This window comes from Hyperolius riggenbachi, chromosome 4, assembly GCF_040937935.1.
Source record: "Hyperolius riggenbachi isolate aHypRig1 chromosome 4, aHypRig1.pri, whole genome shotgun sequence".
In the NCBI taxonomy this organism is placed as follows: Eukaryota; Metazoa; Chordata; class Amphibia; order Anura; family Hyperoliidae; genus Hyperolius; species Hyperolius riggenbachi.
In genome coordinates, this window is record NC_090649.1 from 298,848,888 (window position 1) to 298,856,951 (window position 8,064).

Here is an 8,064-nt window from a genome sequence, read left to right on the forward strand (position 1 = left end):
GAGGACGCGAGCGCTTGCTTAACGGTTACCTCACCGAGCCTCCAGCAAGCGTTCGTAGCAGACAAGACAGATACACGAAAACAGAAACAAGTGAGAGATAGGATCCACAGCACTAGCGCTAGGCGAGTGCAATCCAGGCAAGACAGATAGAGGAGATGGCTGGTAGCAACCGCTGCTCCAGCTATACTCCAAGAACCAAGATCAGAATGACTTCCTGTCGACCACCGCTGGGACAGAACAATCGCAACAGACAAACAAAACAGATATGCAATCCTAACTGCACTAGGGAAACCTGCCTAGTGCAGTCCCAGGAATTACTCTAAGCTAATCTTCAAACAAAGAGCAAGGCTGACACTTGGAGTGTTTCACAGGAACTAACCCTTATGATCAGCAACTTACTGTGGGAAACATAGCTCTTTATAGAGCAAGCCCACAAAGAATGTGGCTAGGCAATCTGCATGACAAACGTATGCAAATTCCTCAGCAGCAAGCTGCACAACTGACAAAAGGTCTCTCTTCCAGAGACCTGCAGAATGCAGACCTGAACAGTGGTCAAAAGGCTGCCTGCCTGCGCAGGCAGCCGCGCGGATCCTCACAGTATTGCACTCATATAAAATGACTTGTAAAACAGCATAGATTTTTATGTACAGCTCTCCACCATTCAAGTGGCTTCAGCTGGCTCCTCCCAAAGTGCTGTATTTGCAGTGTGTGGTTGGCTGCTGCACGCACAGCCTCCATCTCACTGCTTTCCAACACAGCTGGCTTCACTAGTACTCGTGCACTGCCACATCTGGGGTCCAACCTAACAATTTCCTTATTAAATAACTCATCAGGGGCTGCAGACCTGGGTGTGGTTACTGCTTATAAAACCTAAGAGCTCCTTCCAACCCCCACCCCTCCCACCTACAGGTTCCCACCCTCCCCGCAATGCAACACCTGCTACAATTAATACCTGATACTCTTGAACACACCTATACAAGTGATACCCTCCCTTTACCCATCTTACACATTACTGGGAAAAACAAATATAAAAACCATATATAAAAAACACAGACTCCTTCTGCCCATATTAAAAATGCATGCAGCTATTTCCGCCCATACTCTGTCTCTCACTTCCAAAACCTCATCCCCTCCCCTGAATTAGTTGCTGTGATACCATACTATACACCTTGAATGCAAGCAAGATGCACTCAGCTTCCCCCAGCTCCCAAAGGTGCCTAAGCCCTACTCTATGTACCAACACTAATCACCAAAGTGCCATCTAACACCCCTCCAAAGAACTATAATACTGAACGCATTCTGCCACAGGGTCATATGAATTGATATTTTGGCATTGCGTGCAATGTGAGGGAGCAGAGCATCACACTGCAACACTCTCCGCAAATGCAGAACTGGCCTAAAGTTTTCTCAATTTATTGTATATTTAGGAAAATGTTAATATCACAAATTTAAAGGTAGTACTTACAGTGGCTTGCAAAAGTATTCGGCCCCCTTGAGGTTTTCCACATTTTGTCACATTACTGCCACAAACATGAATCAGTTTTATTGGAAATCCACGTGAAAGACAAATACAAAGTGGCGCACACGTGAGAAGTGGAACGAAAATCATACACTATTCCAAACATTTTTTACAAATCAATAACTGCAAAGTGGGGTGTGCGTAATTATTCAGCCCCCCTGAGTCAATACTTTGTAGAACCACCTTTTGCTGCAATTACAGCTGCCAGTCTTTTAGGGTATGTCTCTACCAACTTTGTACACCTAGAGACTGAAATCCTTGCCCATTCTTCTTTGCAAAACATCTCCAGCTAAGTCAGATTAGATGGACAGCGTTTGTGAACAGCAGTTTTCAGATCTTGCCACAGATTCTCGATTGGATTTAGATCTGGACTTTGACTGGGCCATTCTAACACATGGATATATTTTGTTTTACACCATTCAATTGTTGCCCTGGCTTTATCTTTAGGGTCGATGTACTGCTGGAAAGTGATCCTCCGCCCCAGTCTCAAGTCTTTTGCAGACTCCAGGAGGTTTTCTTCCAAGATTGCCCTGTATCTGGCTCCATCCATCTGACCATCAACTCTGACCAGCTTCCCTGTCCCTGCTGAAGAGATGCACCCCCAGAGCATGATGCTGCCACCACCATATTTGACAGTGGGGATGGTGTGTTCTTAGTGATGTGCAGTGTCAGTTTTCTGCCACACATAGCGTTTTGCATTTTGGCCAAAAAGGTCAATTTTGGTCTCATCTGACCAGAGCACCTTCTTCCACATGTTTGCTGTGTCCCCCACATGGCTTGTGGCAAACTGCAAATGGGACTTCTTATGCTTTTCTGTTAGCAATGGCTTTCTTCTTGTCACTCTTCCATAAGAGCCAACTTTGTGCAGTGCAAAACTAATAGTTGTCCTATGGACAGATTCCCCCACCTGAGCTGTAGATCTCTGCAGCTCGTCCAGAGTCACCATGGGCCTCTTGACTGCATTTCTGATTAGCGCTCTCCTTGTTCGGCCTGTGAGTTTAAGTACACAGCCTTGTCTTGGTAGGTTTGCAGTTGTGCCATACTCCTTCCATTTCTGAATGGTCGCTTGAACAGTGCTCCGTGGGATGTTCAAGGCTTTGGAAATAATTTTGTAACCTAAGCCTGCTTTAAATTTCTCAATAACTTTATCCCTGACCTGTCTGGTGTGTTCTTTGGACTTCATGGTGTTGTTGCTCCCAATATTCTCTTAGACAACCTCTAAAGCTGTCACAGAGCAGCTGTATTTGTACTGACATTAGATTACACACAGGTGCACTCTATTTAGTCATTAGCACTCATCAGGCAATGTCTATGGGCAACTGACTGCACTCAGACCAAAGGGGGCCGAATAATTACGCACACCCCACTTTGAAGTTATTTATTTGTAAAAAATGTTTGGAATCATGTATGATTTTCGTTACACTTCTCAAGTGTACACCACTTTGTATTGGTCTTTCACGTGGAATTCCAATAAAATTGATTCATGTTTGTGGCAGTAATGTGACAAAATGTGGAAAACTTCAAGGGGGCCGAATACTTTTGCAAGCCACTGTAGTTTAGAGTTTCACAAGCTGGTTCAACTGGCAAGCTCTGTAATGCCAAGACGACAACAACAAAAATAATAATATAGTAATAGTGAAAATAATAATAAAAAACCTATGTATTTCAGTATTGTAATATTTTAAACAAACACACCTCATTCAGTTTGAAATGCAATTACATGTTTGTTATGCACTGTAGTGCATTAATGGTGACAGAAAGCATGGTCAATAGCGATGACTGGAAAATGCCCACAGCCACGCTAGTTAAGTAGCGTGATCACGCTACACACAAGGCACATCAAGGGATTGTGGGTAACTTAAGAACGCACGCTACGTTGACAGGACCGCGCGTAGCATGCGATCGTTAAAGTTAACTTGTGCTGACAAGCGCGTTACATTTAGTGAATCTGCCTCCTATAACACTTAAAGGGATACTGTAGGGGGGTCGGGGGAAAATGAGCTGAACTTACCCGGGGCTTCTAATGGTCCCCCGCAGACATCCTGTGTTGGCGCAGCCACTCACCGATGCTCCGGCCCCGCCTCCAGTTCACTTCTGGAATTTCTGACTTTAAAGTCAGAAAACCACTGCGCCTGCGTTGCTGTGTCCTCGCTCCTGCCGATGTCACCAGGAGTGTATAGCAGAAGCCCAGTATGGTCTGTGCCTGCGCAGTACGCTCCTGGTGACATCAGTGGGATCGAGGACACGGCAACGCAAGCGCAGTGGTTTTCTGACTTTAAAGTCAGAAATTCCAGAAGTGAACAGGAGGCGGGGCCGGAGCATCGATGAGCGGCTGCGCGGGCACAGGATGTCTGCGGGGGACCATTAGAAGCCCCGGGTAAGTTCAACTCATTTTCCCCCGACCCCCCTACAGTATCCCTTTAATGAATAAGATGACCAAGATATTAAGGAATTCAAATAACACCACAAATATAGCAACCATAGTAGAACTAGATTACATCTGTACACAGACTGAATATACCAGTTGATAACAAATATACAGTCAATATAGCATGCAGCAGCATAATAATATTAAATACCAGTGGGAGGGGGTGAGTGTGGGGCAGCATCGCAGCTAAAGGTAAAGAGAACCACCACAAAGACCATATTGCAGCAATGTGCAATACACAGGCAAAAATGTGAATAGCTAACTTGATCATTTAGACCTGATGGTGGCACACAAGCCATCAGCTCACAGACCCACCTGGATTCCTCTGAAATAGAATGCAGTCAAAATTACCACCTCTAATAGTGGTATGAATATGGTCTACTCTAAGCCAATGAATGTAACCCCTGCCTTATTGCCCCATGGTTAAATGAGAGATACTAGGCGCGATAAAACAAAATATCACCATTTTCAATCTAACAATGTGTTCAGAGACATCTGTTGGCAAAGTGGGAGCTTGGTCTTTCCAACATAAAAAGCACCACATTGCCATATCAATATATAAACCACCAATTCTGTTTTACAGTTGTGTAAAACAAATGTGGTAAAGTCAGTCTCCTGCCACCCAGAAAAGTGACCAACTTACCCACCTGTATATACCGGCAGTAATCACATCCACTACAAGTATAGGTACCCGTTATTTTACAATGTTTTTTTTTTGGGGGGGGGGGGGGGTAACCCCCATGCAATGGCTGTGGACCAGTGGGTCACTCAATAAACTCACTTTGCAAAAAGTAATATTTGGTTCAAGAGTGATGACCCATCCTATAGTAGGATCATTAAGAAGCAGATATCAGTGCTATAATAAACAAGTGCAAAATGGTCTCATTCTCCTGGCTGTACTTCTGTCCCAAAATATCACGTCTTCTACTGTTTTTCACTCAATTCACTGGCAACTAACTAGCTCACCTGACTACTCATTTTGGTGAAAGTCCCCCGTTGGAGCCACAGTTTGTATGTTCCCATCGTGCGTTCCAGGGAGTGGCCCGGTGCGGAGGAGGCGGTGCATGTCTGCACATGGGGACAGGATCAGCTTAAAGAGACTCTGAAGTCTCCTAAAACGAGGTTTTTACCTAATTGCCCCTCCTAAAATGCTGTATCCCCGCGGCTGAAAACGCCATAAATCACCCCTAATTTCCCCCGGCAAAATCCACAACTTTCTTGGTCGTGGAGTTTGCTGCTGGAGGAGGCAGAGCTTTCAGCTGCAGCTCTGCCTCCATGCACGTCAATCCGCGCATATCTCCGTCTCTCCCCCGTCCCTCTCAGTGAAAGAAGACTAAGAGGTGCGGGAGAGAGGCAGCATGTAGAGGCAGAGCTGCAGTTGAAAGCTCTGTCTCTATGCAGAAGGAGCTCTGTGATGTCCCCCAGGTAATTTGGGGTTATTTATGGCGTTGTCAGCCACAGGGATGCGGCGTTTTAGAAGAGGCAATTAGGTTAAAGAGGTTTTTAAAGTAAAAACCTTGTTTTTAGGAGACTTTAGAGTCTCTTTAAGTAGTTATTAAAGGGGAAACTCAGGGGGTGCTCATTGTCCTGATGAAACCCCACATATCTATGGCACGAAACAGCTGCTGACCCCCTTACTGTCTGTACCTCTCTCCATCACAATGTGGTACTGATGCCTGTAACTTTTTAAACATGTTTGAATAAACGTCTGTTTTATATGCTGGATGTGCGCATCTGCTATGCCTTGGTTTTTTGCCTTCTGGTATTAATAATAAGATTAAGGAGCACAGCCAGAGTAGAAGAAGAATCCATATCATAATATGAGTAGAGACGGCTCAAACCTCAGATTTTGCGTTCGCGGACCATGGACGCAAACTTCCGCAAAAGTTCGCGTTCACGCGAACCGGGCGAACCGCCATAGACTTCAATGGGCAGGTGAATTTTAAAACCTACAAAGACTGTTTCTGGCCACAAAAGTGATGGTAAAGTTGTTTCAAGGGGTCTAACACTTGGAGGGGGCATGGCGGAGAGGGATACACGACAAAAGTCCCGGGGACAATTATGGATTTGATGCACAGCAGGGTTATAATCCCTAAAGGGCATAAATCACTTTGCATTCCTAAATTGGAGGCATAAAGTGCTTTAAAACATCTTGGTGTGCATTCATGGATCAGGTAGTGTAAGTAGTGTACTGCTTTACACTAACAAACCAAACTCACTGTTTAATGCACCGTTAACAGCTGCAAAGTGTTGTTGTCAGTTGATCTCAGGACATAAATGTCAGTCCTCTCTGCGGCAATGTTTGTGTAGTGATGGCCATGCTCGTGCGCACATTGCCAAGAGTGCAGGCGATGATGATGAAAATTGAAAAACACTTTTTTGGGGGGGATTAATTGCAAATTGCAAAGTTATTTATAAAATTTAGCGGAAAGATATGCACTGGTATAATACAGTGCACTGGGTCTGGCACCGTACAGCAATGGCCAGCTGAGACTGTGGGCTGTATATTTGCAGTGTCACCCACAAAGAGAGCTATGGTATACTAAGTTAACCACTTGAGGACCGCAGTGTTAAACCCCCCTAAAGACCAGGCCATGTTTTACTAAATTGGCCACTGCAGCTTTATGGCTTCGCTGCAGGGCCGCACAACTCAGCACACAAGAGATCGCCCCAGGTGTGTTTGTTTATTTTGTATAAATATTAATTTAATTTTTTTTATAAAAATTTTTCTATTTTTTGCTTTATTTTTCCCTCCCTCCCCCTGTCAGCCTATCACAGCAATCGGCTGTGATAGGCTTCAGCCTATCGCTGCTGATCGCTCTTATGTCCCCCAGAGGGACAGCCATGTCACACGGCTGTCCTCAGTACAGCGCTGCCTTAGATCGCAGCGCTGTACAGCCTATTTAGATGGCGGTTTCACCGTCTAAGTCTCCGAGCGGTGATCACTGCAGGGAGACAAATAATGTGAAAAGTTATGCACTGGTAATATAGTGTGCTGGGCCTGGCACAGTACAGCAAGGGCCAGCTGCAATTGCGACTATGCGTGTCAAAACCCTTTTGAATATTATATATATGCTTACCTATCAGTTTATGTAGTGCTCTAGTGGTGCGGCCCACATACTCTAGGCCACATGGGCACCAGAGGATGTAAACTACCCCTACAGACGCACATGTGATACATTGCCTTAAACTATACTCATACCCCCTATTTCTTGCCGTGAACTGATTACTCCTCACAGGGCACGCCTCCCTACACCCCCTACATTTCCTACAAGGAAAAAATCCACTTTGTCCCAAAAGGTTAGTTCCCTGATTTATTGGTGGATCTATACAATTCGACACCAATCTAGTTTTAAGATTAGGCACCCTTCTGTAAATAAAGGGAGGCCTTTCTGGAACATACTTACCTAGGACCTCATTCATCCTTATAATATTCCAGTGTTTGTTCACCACCTTTTCTAGCTGTCTATGCTGATTGTTAAATGCAATGAATTGTATAGATCCACCACTAAATCAGGGAACTAACCTTTTGGGACAAAGTGGATTTTTTCCTTGTAGGAAATGTAGGGGGTGTAGGGAGGCGTGCCCTGTGAGGGGTAATCAGTTCATGGCAAGAAATACGGGGTATGAGTATAGTTTAAGGCAATGTATCACATGTGCGTCTGTGTGGGTAGTTTACATCCTCTGGTGCCCATGTGGCCTAGAGTATGTGGGCCGCACCACTAGAGCACTACATAAACGGATAGGTGAGCATATATATAATATTCAAAAGGGTTTTGACACGCATAGTGTATCCAGACACTTTAAAGAGTGTCATGGAAGAGACCCGTCTAAGTTGAAATTTATGGGGATTGAAAAATGGGTCCCAAAATGGAGGGGATCAAGCAAGCAGAAGGATATATCTATGGCAGAAGCGAGATGGATCTATCATCTCAATTCATTTGCCCCCTCAGGGTTAAACATAGAGTTTGATTTGAATTGTGTTATTAGTAATGACTGAGGGAAGAGTGGAGGTGCAGCACATAAGGTGGGGTTAATGATAGGAATAGGTGGTATATGGATTCAAACCATCTAGATTTATACCACTAGATGGCAGTAGACTGGTTTCATGGTATGT